At 44.2% G+C, this 14466-nt stretch overlaps 1 protein-coding gene across 12 annotated transcripts in view; it reads right to left on the reverse strand.

Moving 5' to 3' along the window:
- Positions 1-14466, reverse strand: part of LOC148840603 (amyloid beta precursor protein binding family B member 2-like) — a 140678-nt gene that overhangs the window by 68014 nt on the left and 58198 nt on the right. The gene's annotated exons all lie outside the window — the stretch shown is intronic.

Raw genomic sequence — 14466 nt, forward strand, 5'->3', positions numbered from 1 at the left:
TTGAAACAGATTCTTCATACTGGAACTCAAGCGAGCTCATTTACACTCCTGTTTCACACAACGGCAAAATAACCGAAGAAACTATTTGCACATATGGGATAACTTGAAACGCAAAAGAAAAAAAATATGTTGAAGATGAACGCTTGAAAAAGAAGTACAAAAATAAAAGAGGGGTCGAGATCACAGGTTCTGTTCTGGACTGTCATTTGCAAGCTCTGGCAGAGATAACCCAAACAGAGAAGGGCCACCAGTGCTGATTTTGGATTGATTCCAGGGCAGGGCTGCTCAAGCTCACTGCTGAACAGCGCCTCCGTGTGGCCAGTGAGGGTACCTATATGCTCACAACTTTTACCAGTTAACCCACCAGTTGAAACTTGAGCTTTGCACTTGGTAAAGTAGGATCTTGGCTTGAAAAGAAGCAGATATCTTGACCCCGCATGTAGTTTGGCTTCACATCATGCTGGTAGAGGAGGGTTGATGGCAAATCACAAACTAGGGGTTAAAAGAAAAACATCTGCATGTTCCTGACATGTGGCTTTCTTTAATCTTCCCAGGACCAAAATACAGTATATTACGCCGTGTCGTTCCAACCACAGCCTGCCACCTCTTCGACACTGTGCAGAATATGCCCTTCGCTGAGCTGGGGGGAAAGGAGACGATCGTGCGAGCTCCACCAGATTCTCTGCAGTGCTGCCCGCAAGTCACACCGGCAGAGTGAAAACAAAACCCCCAAGGAAAACTCTCAAGCCAAAAGGAAGGCTTTGATACACAGAACAATAAGAGCATTCAAAATGCCTAAGGGGAACAGAATCAGACACCGGCAGGAACAGGAAAAGGACTTGACTCGCATGATCACCCTCTGGATAATCCTGTGCCGGTGAGGAACACAATGGCCTTTCACATGCTGTCCACCACCATGGCTGTACTACTGCTCTCAGTATGTCACAACCTGGGCAGCATGACGGTCAGCACCACAGCTCCTGGGTTCATTTCCAGACCGGGCATTCCTGCTCCTTCCCACTTCCAGAGACCTGCAGTGATGGGGCTGATGGACCATTCTAAGAAACAGTTCCCTGTGACCTCCTCTCGGATCTGACTTTTCCAGACCATGTGGGCACTTGTTTTTGTGCTGGCTATATCACTCTGCAACTCACAACAGGCAGCCCACTGAAGCTCAGCAGGTGTGAGCCTGGTCAGTACCTAGATGGGAGACCTCCTGGGAAAAACTAAGGTTGCTGCTGGAAGAGATGTTAGTGGGGCCAGCAGGGGGCGCGCTCACCCTGCGGTCCATGTGGGTCCTAATGCCCTAGTACAGTGACGGGGACACTATACCGTAAATAGGCGCCGTCCTTCGGAGGAGACGTAAAACCGAGGTCCTGACTCTGTGGTCATTAAAAATCCCAGGGCGTTTCTAAAAAAGAGTAGGGGTGTAACCCTGGTGTCCTGGCCAAAGTTTCCATTGGCCCTTACCAATCATGGCCTCCTAATAATCCCCATCTAATGAATTGGCTTCATCAGTCTGTTCTCCCCACTGATAGTTGATGAGTCTGGCGCACTATGGCTGCCGTCGCATCATCCAGGTGGGGCTGCACACTGGTGGTGGTGGAGGGGAGTCCCCATTACCTGTAAAGCACTTTGAGTGGAGTGTCCAGAAAAGCTCTATATAAGTGTAAGCTATTATTATTATTTATGGGGTTGCTGGCGTTGGGGATGAAGATGAGGAGAGCTTGTTTTTCCTCGCCTTACTCCGTTTTTCCTCACACACCACCTAGGCTCACTGACAGAGGCCACTGGGGACCACTGCCCAGGAAAGGGGTTCATTAAAGAAGCCACTTGGGTGACACTGTGTACGGACCCAGAGGCTGGTTTACCAGCCCGCCCCTCAAGTCCTTGGGATGTACTGCTGTTTTTCTCTCATTCAGATGAAGTGCTGAAAATGTTATAGGCAGCAGTGAGAGGGTGCCAACTGCTTCTCTCCAGCTGAGACGCTAGATGCTGAGTCACTGCCTCACAATAGGTCAAGCTTGCTCTGGCACCACAGAACACCATTTTATTACACTGCGTAAACAAGGCTGTGTGCAATTTGCCCTCCCAAATCAGGCCCACCATTTCCTCTTCCAGCCTTCCAACATGATACAACATCGGCGATGAAAAAGGTCTTATATTTTGTCACTGTCACTTGCCCTTCAGAAATACTCTACAGCAGTGGTTCTCAAACTTTTTGGACCAAGTACCACCCCTAATCCAACCAAAGCATCCAAGTACCACCTACAAGTCATCATCTCATAGGAACCCCAGAAATTCTCAATGACCAACATGAGCGTGCATGTGCGCACACAATCACACACACACACATATAATAAATATTATAATAATAAACTTTATTTGATATAGCGCCTTTAAAGGTGGCTTCTCAAAGTGTTTTACAGGAAAAAAAACATTAACAACAACTAATAAAAAAGCACCATTTCAGTGAGAGGGGTGAGCCTGTTTAGTTGAGCAAAGCAGAGGTGAATTAATTTTTCGAGCCTTGATACAATTTTTCGAGTCTAACAGATATTAAATCGTCAGGCATTTTCTTGACTGCAAAGGTCTCGCGGTGGATGTTGTAATGCGTACATTAATTTCTGGAGCAACCTCTCTAATTCGTGCAACTACACCGTTATGTCGGCTTGTCATTGCTCTAGCACCGTCTGTACAAACTCAGACGCATTTTATCCAGTCGAGGCCATTCTCTTCGATAAATTTATTCAGAAGCTGAAATATGTGCTCTCCTGTAGTTCCTGTTGGTAGCGGTTTACAGAACAGAAAGTCTTCATGGGACGTACCCTCAAACTCGTATCTAACGTAAACGAGCAAATTGACCAAATCGACTACAGACTCATCTAATTGCAGTGAAAAACATCTGCTCATCTTAACGCGCTCTATCAGTGTACGTTTGATATAATCCTTCATTTCAATAATTCTATGAATGACTGTGTCTTTCACGGGGAGGGGGGCAGCAGGTCGAGCTGTTTAGCAGCTTTTTCTCCACACTTAATACGTGTCAGCTCTTTTGCCAACGGTAAATAAGGTTCTTCAAAATAGTGTAGCTTACCTGCTTTAGCAATCCGCAAGCTTGCATTTTTCCGCGTTTCCGTTTTTATTTCCGTATTTATTTAAAGTTTTTATTTCATGCGCATGGGAGCGAAACACAGAGACGCTCGGTGTATTTTTCTCAAATTAGAACAGTTATTAAATATTTTTCTGCTATCACGCTTTCGTGTGCTCACAAGATTACCCGCGTTCGTAGCACGTATTTCTATGCATTCCTGTGTTTACAACGTTGGCATTGTTCCAAAATCACGCACATTCTCCTTTCTCCCTATTTGCTGGAGATACAGTAGCTTTTTTTAAATACAATTGGTCACTTGCATCCGTAGCACGCATTCCTATAGAGTGGTATAGAATTACAGAGTATCTCTTGTGTCCACTTAAGTATTAGCACGCAATGTATCGTAGTACATAGGCTGCGTATTCGACACGTATTAAAATACAAAATATGAAAACCCGTCCCGATTTTTCAGCGCACACAACACAGTTCCAGGGTCATTTGGCGTACCACCGGGCGGCACGCCACGTACCACTGCCGGTACGCGTACCACAGTTTGAGAACCACTGCTCTACAGCATGAGGCAGAGAAGCGTGTAACGGCATTTACCTTGTTTTCCACTGGTTCTGAAAAGCACAAGAAAACAAAGGCCGAATCTTTCTTTGCTATGGTGAAGATTCAAAAACTAGGCTGGCGTGTCCTCGCTGCACGTCTCATGGTAACAGAAGACAACAGACAAGAGAGAGAAAAGAGTACAGCGAGTGTTCAAGATACGACCCAAAGATCCCAGAGCATGCAGTACCATGGATTACAGAAACCCGCAATGCCTCAAGTGTAGAGCTCAATTCGGAGCTCTGAAACCAGACCTTTACTGACGAAGCCTCTTGGAAATTCTCCTAGTAGAAACCCCTAGTAGATACCATAAAAACCATCGAGGGTTGTGTACAACAGCAGTGGAACTGTACCACTCCTGTTCTGTAAAACAGATGCAATTTAACTTTAAAATGTGATTTCCTTTCTGCCCTTTCCACTGTCCCACAACATCACACCTTCATACAACCCAATAGCAGCGCGATTTTCAGCTGAAAGAAAAGAGTCTCTCCCAAAATGCTGTTTGAACATTCTGGAATCAAGGAGCTGTTCAACAGGAAATGTTGAAACGGTATTTTGGGGGAAATGCTGATATTCTATCAATGTGCAGAAAGATTCAGTGGACTGGAATGACTGCATGCCAGAGGAACGAGGTCAAAGTTTTTCTTCCGGCTATCTCAGCAATTTCAGTCCACACAATTTCAGCTTTGATTTAGTTCATTGTACACCTCCTTTATATTCCTCTTCTTAAATAGACATACAATACTGCCACAATGCATCTTAATGCAAATAATGACACACCCACTATGTAGAAAATCTATTTAAAGTGTTTTGGCAACTTTAAAGTGGACACCTTTCAACACCCAACTTGCCACAGATCTCCCCAGCTAAAACAGATGGAAAAGCAAACCACTAGTAAAACTATTTAGGCATTCATGGTAAATTCATCCAAGTGATTAAATTGTAAATTAATCCAATTAATTAGTAGATAACCCTTTCCAGGCTTTTTTGGGGGTTGCCCTGGGCTAGTTTTTCAGTGGTAGCAATAAAGCAGGTACCTGCTTTAATATAAGAAACACCACTTAACACTATACTCTGTATAGTATTTAACATAGAGCACAGAATGAGTTGGAAATGCGCTGAATTAACGAGAAACACACTTCAGCCATATTGTCCCTGCTTCACAATCACACCAGGCCTCATTCCTTTGGAAGCAGTCACAAAACCGTGAAAAAAGCTGACAGGCCAGCTGAAACTGCAGGACCTGAAGAATAGATTGTTTTCTTTAGTGCTCACTTCATCAATGCGACACCGAACGGAACTGGGTCTGAGCACAACTTGCATTTGATTTGTGCTGATTGAATCCCGGGCAGCAACGTGTCGCAGTAGTTAGCACTGCTGCCTCACAGCACTGGGACCCTGGATTTAAATCCAGACCTGGAGTGCCATCTGTGTGGAGTTTGTATGTTCTCCCCAGGTTTGTGTGGGTTTCCCCCGGGTGCTATAGTTTCTTCCCAAAGTCCAAAGACATACTGGGAGGTTAACTAGCTTCTGGGAAAACTGCTTGTGTCTGTTGGTGCCCTGTGACGGACTGGTGTCCCAACCAGGGTGTACTCTGCTTTGCGCCAACTGCTTGCCAGAATAGGCTTCAGCTCCTACACTGAGAACGACCTACACTGGATTGGTGTGAATTATCCTTTGTGGGTAAAGAGAATCCTTCACTGAGGGAGAGTTGTTTCCCAGGTGGCTCAACCAGACTCAGTTCTATGATCATGGGTCTGAGCCTGGGTCATGTCATTATCGGACTGCGACCAGGACTTCTCCAGCTTCAATGCACGATATGCTGAGCACTGGGAATAGCTGACCAGGGCTCTTCAGGCTCACAGTTACTCCTGCGAACTCACAGGCACTTGTGGTACAGAAGAGGAGAGAAGCAATTTTCCTCCAACAGGCGCTGAGCCTCCAGCACTGGGCTGTTAAGCCTGCAAAGTGTTAAAAGAGTAAGGTGCGTGCTTACATTACCTCCTTCTCTCATGGAATGAGGAGCTGTGAGCCAAGACATGAAAGACAAAATAAACTTTCCCGAATTGGGTGGCTATGACGAAAATAATCGGTCGTTCTAAATTTAGCAAAAGAAAAGGGAGGGAGATGCAAAGAGACATGTCACACACAAAAAAGGTACAAGAAAAGTTTCTGAAATCGCCAAGTGGTGAACAGGAAACCACAATGGAATGCAGCACTGTGAACATTCAAACACTCAGTTTTGACTACTACATTCTGCAACTCATTGAAGGAGGATTTCTGGAGTAATTTTCATACGTTTCACCATCAACTGGCTCGGTGTTGGAAAACGCTAGAAAAACATTTAAATGTGACTTCAGTAATACAGTCATAATCGGCTTCCAGGTGTTTTTTGGTGTTCAAATTGTAACTGAACTAACAGGCTACAGGAAAAAAGCTTGTGCCCTTATTGCCAGGAAAACTGTAACACTCGCCTGGAAACAGTAGCACGTTGCCAACAAACCCGAGTCTCAGAGAAAGCTACACATCCCAATGGTTCGCCATATAGTTACATCTTGCAGACCATCAGACCATCTAACTTTAGAGCTCTGTCCAGGGTTCAGATATGGCTGCCTCTGGGATCTTCAGACTCTCTTGCAAAACCATTAGCCCCCTCAGTAACCGGTACTCAGTACCAGGACCTAAGGAGGGTTAACACCTTCAATTTGCACTCTGGGAAGAAGAGTTAACAGGTTGTGTGGTGTGTAGCTTTAGGCCACTAAATTGGGGTACAGGACCTTATGAGAATCAGGGATAAGAATATAATGAATAGAGTAGCACGAGCAGAAAAGAGCATCAGCCGCACAGAACTGCCTGCAGCCTCAGACCATACACACCAGTTAAACAGCCAGAGGATTTAATGTCTGCCATGTTTGAGGCTTCTGTGCTTTAAATCAGGATTAGGTCTCTCTTTTAGCAAGCAGATCAGGAACACACCCGCTCAGATTGTACATCAAGGCACTGAACAGTTTAAGTATTAAAATAGGATTCCTGCAGCCTACAATGGCTCAAAATCATTATTTCACAGTTGTAAAACTGTCTTGCCACAGCAAAGTGTTCACTTGTTATCTGACTACGCCAGTCTGCTGGGTGCCAACAGGAATACAGAGCATACTAAGCCTCTCCCCAATATATTTTCATATGAAAATCACTGGCATGCACATCTTCTTAAGACTAAAAGTCGTACCTACCCTCGTAATTAACAATAACAATGGCCAGCATGTAGTCTTTTCCAAGCATCATGGCAAAAACGTACTGTATTAGCATAAAAATAAAAAATAAAAACATAGGAGGCTTTTTTATTTCTTTTTTTAAATCGCAGGCTAGCAGGAAAAAAAATTACAAGCCAGACTTCCTGTCTGGGTCATGCAGACTCGGTCATCCCAGGGTAGTGTTAAACGGCAAAGAAACTGATCATTTGGAAAGTCCTTCCTCTAGGCACATACAGTAGTGTTGTCGTAGCAACCTGAAGATCATCTTTCCTGCAGTATCAGTGAGCACAAAGTCACGTGACCCCAGCCACAGTGAGAGGCAATCCTGCAGCTTTTGGAACAGCAGAAACAACGCGCAGACGCCAAAGCGAGCTCGCACACACAAAACCGACACCTACACCGACACCGAAACACAACCAGGAGGTATGGTGACATGGGGAACAGGGGAGACACGAGACCGCTGAACCTCAGAATTAAACGCACGCAGGTATTCAGAATTAGAAACGCATGAGGCCAGCTCCTGCAAGTTAAAGCTGCAGTGTACCAAATAAATCTGACTTACAATACTAACTTATATGACACACCTCATGGCAAGTACTCTCCATTCTTTGAGCAGTGCAATGCAAAAATATAAAAACAAGACCCTACGAGTCATGAGAAGGACTGCGATTATATAAAAATACATTCAAACAGGAGTACGTTCACAAAATCCCACACAAAAACCAACGCCAGAGATGTCAGCAAAGTGGTTTCAACTGATTTATCACATACATTTGGAATTTGTGAACTGAGATACCTGCACCTTAGATTATGATGTTCTGGAGTGGTTTTGCATCTACAGGTCATGGAGTCTTTGTTACAACAGGGGGAATCATGAACACCAACACATACCAAGATATTCCTGCCAAACCACCGGTTTCTTCTGCTAAGAAGCTCAAACTTGACAGAAAATGGACATTCCAGTATAACAGCAATACAAAACATGCATCCAAGATAGATAATACTTTATTAATCCTGTAGGGAAATTGATGTGACAAGATCCCATAATCAATAAATTATTAGGAACCTTAAGAGTAAGACAGGCTGAACAACCCTACTGTCATTACTTGTATTTCATACATTCAGTTACTCAGTTCTTACATTAAGTTACTCAGTTCTTATACCCCCCAACAAAATTTGGAATTGCTTACCAACCCTCATACCAACAAGTGGAGGAGACGAGGGCTACGCCTGCCTTCCTTTAAAAAATTGGTTGGAGCCACCAGCAATTTCTCCCACTGCGAGCCCCAGAATGCTGGCAGAATAGCTAGCACCAACACACTGGTCACAGATGACTAGAGGTGTAACCCAGACTCAAAGCCGACATGTCTGGGACTATAGGTCACCAAGGGCACTTCGAACAAGTGTCTTCACTGGCGTCGCAGTACAATTCAGCTGTACTGACGAGGAATCTGCAGCTGACAAATCCTCAGTCAGAGGCTGATTTTGAGCTTGAGATTTTACCCTCTCTGATGACAAGAGCCAAGGAAAGGGCGATGATGCACATCAAACTCAAACCTCTACAGCATGTCGTTGCAAAACACAAGGGAGGCTAATTGCCAAAGCTGGTTTGTCAATTGCTTCTATTCTAGGAAGATGACAGGGATCACATGGGTCAGACAAGCTTTTCGCAGCTACTAATTGGTTACAGACACTCCAGGATCACTTGAGAAGCCAGTCTGACTGAAGAGTCTTCTCATTCAAGCCTCTACAGTTGATGCCACTGCACTGTGCATTATCCTTCGGATGAGACGTAAAACCGAGATCCTGAGTCTCTGTGGTCATTAAAAATCCCAGGGTGTTTCTCGAAAAGAGTAGGGGTGTAACCCCGGCGTCCTGGCCAAATTTCCCATTGGCCCTTACCAATCATGGCCTCCTAATAATCCCCATCTATGAATTGGCTTCATTACTCTGCTCTCCTCCCCACTGATAGCTGATGTGTGGTGAGCGTTCTATCGCACTATGGCTGCCGTCACATCATCCAGGTGGATGCTGCACATTGGTGGTGGTGGAGGGGATCCCCATTACCTGTACAGCGCTTTGAGTGGAGTGTCCAGAAAAGCGCTATATAAGTGTAAGCAATTATTATTTATTATTATTATTATTATTATTATTATTATTAACACTGGCAGCAGACTTCAGAGGAAACAAAAATATTCTACTGCAGTCCTTGGATGAACTTCAGTTAACTCAACAAAATGCCTGGTGCAGCCTCTATCGCCATATTACAAGGCAGAACTGCCAGTGGACGGTAACTGCGGCACTATCAACACTGGCTGTCAGGGGGATCCACTTCACATGACAGGCAAAGAACAGCCAGATGATAAGCACAACCTAACCCTTAAACTGGTCACTCAGTTGATCCAGTCAACTTAATCACCCTGCAGACAGCACTGGGGCACTAGATAGCAGTCAAAGGATGCTAGCAAGCTACTTTATAGCTGGTGACAATTATTTCATTCTGTTTCTGAGAACAGGAAGCAAAGGCGGTGGGACTCTGGATTTTCCTCCCCTCTTTGGACCAAGTTTCACTTACCACTAAGTGCAAATCGCGAGACCCCACGAGTGACCTAAAAGTATCTGGACATCAAAAGGACTGGGGCCAGATACAAAAAATTCTAAGTTAAATGTCCCTTAGTTTTCTCCAGTATAAGTGTCTTAGTGTTCCTGGAGTTTAAGGCACAGTGCAGCTAAAGACATCTTAAATGAAGGGAAATGTACTGAAGTTATTTAACAATTAGGGTGCTTTGGGTAACTAACACGCCCATCGAAGTTGTAAAAACAGGTACAAAATTAACACGCTATAAGCAACTCTGCCCACAGGGTGTTACAAACAGAGCATGACTCCGCCCAAAGAGTGACAAATCCAGGCACAGAGTGACACAAACACACCATGACTCCGCCCACAGAGTGACACAAACACAGCACGTGTGACACAAACACTGCAGGTTATCTAGCTTTATCACCATGATGGCTAAATGTAGGTTTCTGAAGATAAATTATTAAACCATTTGGCAGGCCAAAGCTATATTATTGGTATTATATTATACATAGTATTTGAGACAAACTGTTAGGTAAATAGAAATGTCATAAGTTTTAAAGGTAGCTTGTAAAGCACAGTACAGAAATCAGGTATCATATTCATAACATTTCATGATGGTTTTAGCTACTTATGACAAGGACATTTCTGTTACTGAACAGCATTGTTTAAACAGACTTCTTTAATCCTCGAATAAAATGCCTTCTTTACACTTATACTGCAGAAGAAGAAAGAAAAATAATAGGGAGGAGGGTTCAAAACTTTTCCTTCTAAACCCCTTGTGGAGATTTCACTGTGGTTCATGACCGCACTGGCTAGATCAAACAAAACAGATGAGTCAATATCTTACAGTTGCAATGCACAAAGCAGCTCTATATGGTCAATAAGAGGTCTGTGCATGAGAGCTGCTGGTGTTAAATTCACTGTCTTATGTTCAATGTCTTATTGTAAGAGAATGATCTAGAATGTGGTATCTTTAAAGCACTTGTACGCTACAACAGAAACACTATATACATGAAAATCAAATACAGTAAGCAGAACTAAAAGCTACAGCTGCAACGTGAGTAATAAGATGGATGTTTTGAATATGCCAAATGATTTGCAAGATCTGACATGGGCTGAAATACCATTCCGTAGTCTTGGAGCGACACAACAGAATAGAGAGCATGGTCTCCCACAGCTTGCAGCATCAGACTAGCTACTGAAAGAAGACCACACAACACACAAGTATGTAGAGGGTCAACTGTGCACTGATATAGTCAGGAGCCAATATTCAGTGTTCAGTCACTATTCTGTAAGAGACCATTGATTCTGTAATAAATGAGCTGGTCTAGTACTTTGACAATCATTCCTAGTACAGCTACAAGAACTCTTACAGGGGGAATTTAAAGGTCATGATTAAATGAACTATTATACTGAGAGATAAATAAAAAACCCTGTGCTTATCACATGCTGTTATACAGTACTTGTGGCAGAAAGCTGTGCTCTGGGCTATGGCTCCCTGCGTTAAAGAACCATGCAACCTGTAGCATAAGCCCAAATCTGTGAAGTAGAGGCAACCTGGAGCTGATAAAACAATGGTTAAATCACAGGAGAATTTCCATGGGTTGAACTGCAGGAGAATTGACCAATGATTCAAGGATTCATTATAAATGCTGAAGAGCTAAGTAAGGGCTGCACGGCCACATCACAGCTCTTGTATGTCGAATCTACACATCACACGTCCGCCACACACCCCAACTTCCATCCATTTTCTAAGCTCATGGGGGAGCCAGAGCCTATCCCAGCAAGCACTGGGAGCAAGGCATGATATACTCACCCAAGTGACAATTTTGCCAGAGGCCAGTCCTCCTACTAGTCTGTCTTTAGACTGTGGGAGGAAAGTGGACCACCTGAAGGAAACCCACTCGAACACCGAGAGAACATACAGATAGCGCTCCAGGTACTGAATGCAGCGCCCCAGAGCTAAGAAGCAGCAATGCGCCACTATGACATCCCAAACACCAACACTCAAATAAAAAGACATAAGTCACACGAATTTCAAATCATTCAGGAACAAGCCAAAAGCCACAAAAAATCAATACACAACAAAATAACCATCACCATACTGCTGTTCCGTTATAAAGCTTACAAAAGAGGTAGAATACTGAGAATGAGGTTAGAAAAAAAAAAGACTTACACAGGAAAACACAAGGATTTAGATCCTAGGCTGAAGGATGTAGAAACCCTTATACTCACAAGGTCTCTCTTCCTCTGGGCAGACAAGCTGTAGCTGTCCTGCTACCAGCATCCTTTAGCCTCAGACACTGCACAGCACAGACACTGCACTGCAACCCCTCTCTAACGAGGGCTAGAGGGAAACTGCACACAGCAGGCATTACCTTAATTACCTTGAGCAGAAAAACTGACTTCGGAAATATTATTGTTGCAACCCCCCCCCCCCCACACACACACACACACACACAGCAGCCTGCATGCCTCCCATTAACTAAACAAATGAATACCTATTTCAATGCATCTGTTTAGTCGATGACCATGAAGAACCACCAACACGTCAACTTTGCACACATACAATGCAGCAATGCAGCTGAAATCAAACTGATTCCATACAGCAAGGACAGTGATATTTTTCGTGCAGGTTAAGTACAGAAGCCTTGAACTGTGCATACAGCTCTTAATCTTTATGCCATATTGTACCGCAAACCTCGGAAGCATTTGGACAGAGAAACTGTGAGGCCTAGACAGAAAGTGAAAACTGAGCTGACCAAACATTTTGCAGGACAGTCTCTATCAAAAAAAGCCTGGCCGGCTCCCTGCCTTCTTCTGCTCCCCGGCAGAGTGCCGCAGTAATGGAAGAAATTGATTTAGCCCAGGGCTCTCATTAAAGAGCTCCGCCATCTTTAAAACCAGACCTTCCTATTGCTCAAAGATCAATAGCCTAAACAGAGCCCAGGCAGTATACATCATCTCTGCAATGTGAAGAAGTTTGTTTTTCACTCTACTTTCCTTTGAATTGCTAAAATCTCTTATGAAATAGCATCTGAAAAAAACAGCATACATTCTTCACAGGTACTTCTAAGAATATTGCAGGGCTCAGCGTCCACTTGATTATTTTTTTAGGTTTCACCCATGTGCCACAAACACAGGCACATGTGACTCCACCCACAGAGTGACAGCACACTAACTCTGCCCCACAGAAGGACAAACGCAGGCACATGTCTCCACTCCACAGAGCGGCACCAACTCAAACACAGCATGACTCCGCCCACAGCGCGACACAACCACAGCGTGACTTCGCCCACAGCGCGACACAACCACAGCGTGACTTCGCCCACAGCGCGACACAAACACAGGCACTCGTGACTCCGCCCACAGCGCGACAAACACAGCGTGACTCCGCCCACAGCGCGACACAAACGCAGGCACTCGTGACTCCGCCCACAGCGCGACACAAACGCAGGCACTCGTGACTCCGCCCACAGCGCGACACAAACGCAGGCACTCGTGACTCCGCCCACAGCGCGACACAAACACAGCATGACTCCACCCACAGAGTGACACAAACACAGCATGACTCCACCCACAGAGTGACACAGCACGTGTGACCCAGTGCACGAACACATGTGGCAGTAGTAGCGGCAGCACCAGCTTGGCTTTCCTCTCCTGAAACTAGAATGATGCTATAATCAATCATCAGTGAGGGAACTGTGACAATCTGCACCTTAAAGCGGAATCTGATTCCTCTCTTGACATACTCCCCTCAGAAGTATTTTTTTTTATCCATTAGGATAAAATGTCCACACTTAATGGATAACTATTAAAATAGGCAAATCAATTGTACAATTTCTTTATTAATCTTAGTTTTCTGGATGTGATTTGTTTTAGGGTAGATTTCTGTTCCCCTTCAGAACCCGACTGACGCAAGTCAGTGGATAAACCTTAGAGATTTTATGACCAGAGGTCCTTCTGTCTAGCTGCTACGGAAAGGGTGTGTTCAATTATGCTCTCCACCCTTTAAACCCTGGAGCAACCACAGCGACTTGCACACCAAGCAATTTTTGTAGTAAATCCAACTTACAGCAATCTTGTGACCCCATTCCATCTCGAACCTTGGTCTAAGACGTATATACAGTAAATAGCAAAAGAGGTCAAATTCACTCATGTAAAAAGCTTGTGCAAAGAACCAGGGATGTGTCACAGTTTCACATTTACAAACTGAGCTGTGAGTAAACTGGTTAATAAGCACCATCCTGTTGGATGTTACTCCTTGAGCTACACTATCCAAAATTACCCAAATAACAGCAAAGATGCCCAAGACGTGCACTAATAGCAGTCAAAGTGAAGTATTTCAGCAACAGATTTCCCTTTTATTAGTCATCCATCAGGTAAAGACTATCTTGTTTTCTGAAGTTTACCAGATAGAGATTAAGGTAAATAAGATCTGCTCAGCACCTCCTACAAATCGCCTCAGTGCAGGAAAGGGTCATAATGTGTCAGATTAACTTTAGGAAAATCCCTACATTCAGATTTTAATGCTGAAATCAACTGTTAATCTACTTTTCAACTGAAAGTAGGCCTTAAGAAGATAAAGGTTTCAAAGGAGATTAGTGCATCATTCATCAACCCCTACAAGTATAAGTCCTGTAGTAACTAGACATTCCTGCACAGATCATCACATGTGGAGCTCCCCAATGCCTGGCTTGCTGTGCACATTAGGTAGTGTATCTTTCTGCACAGTTTGTGCTGTACTCAGTGATGTCCACAGGATGGTTTACAGAATGCCTTTGCTCATCACTACAGAGGACTTGGCTCTACATTTGGGAGGTCCACTGAGATCTTGCTCCAAACAATGGCAGCCCAAAGACCCCGTGCTCTTGATAACTGGCCTTGTTGGTTCCTTTCTGCACTCTTCTATCATAATTGTAAACAGAGTA

This window comes from Atractosteus spatula, chromosome 1, assembly GCF_055471065.1.
Source record: "Atractosteus spatula isolate fAtrSpa1 chromosome 1, fAtrSpa1.hap1, whole genome shotgun sequence".
In the NCBI taxonomy this organism is placed as follows: Eukaryota; Metazoa; Chordata; class Actinopteri; order Semionotiformes; family Lepisosteidae; genus Atractosteus; species Atractosteus spatula.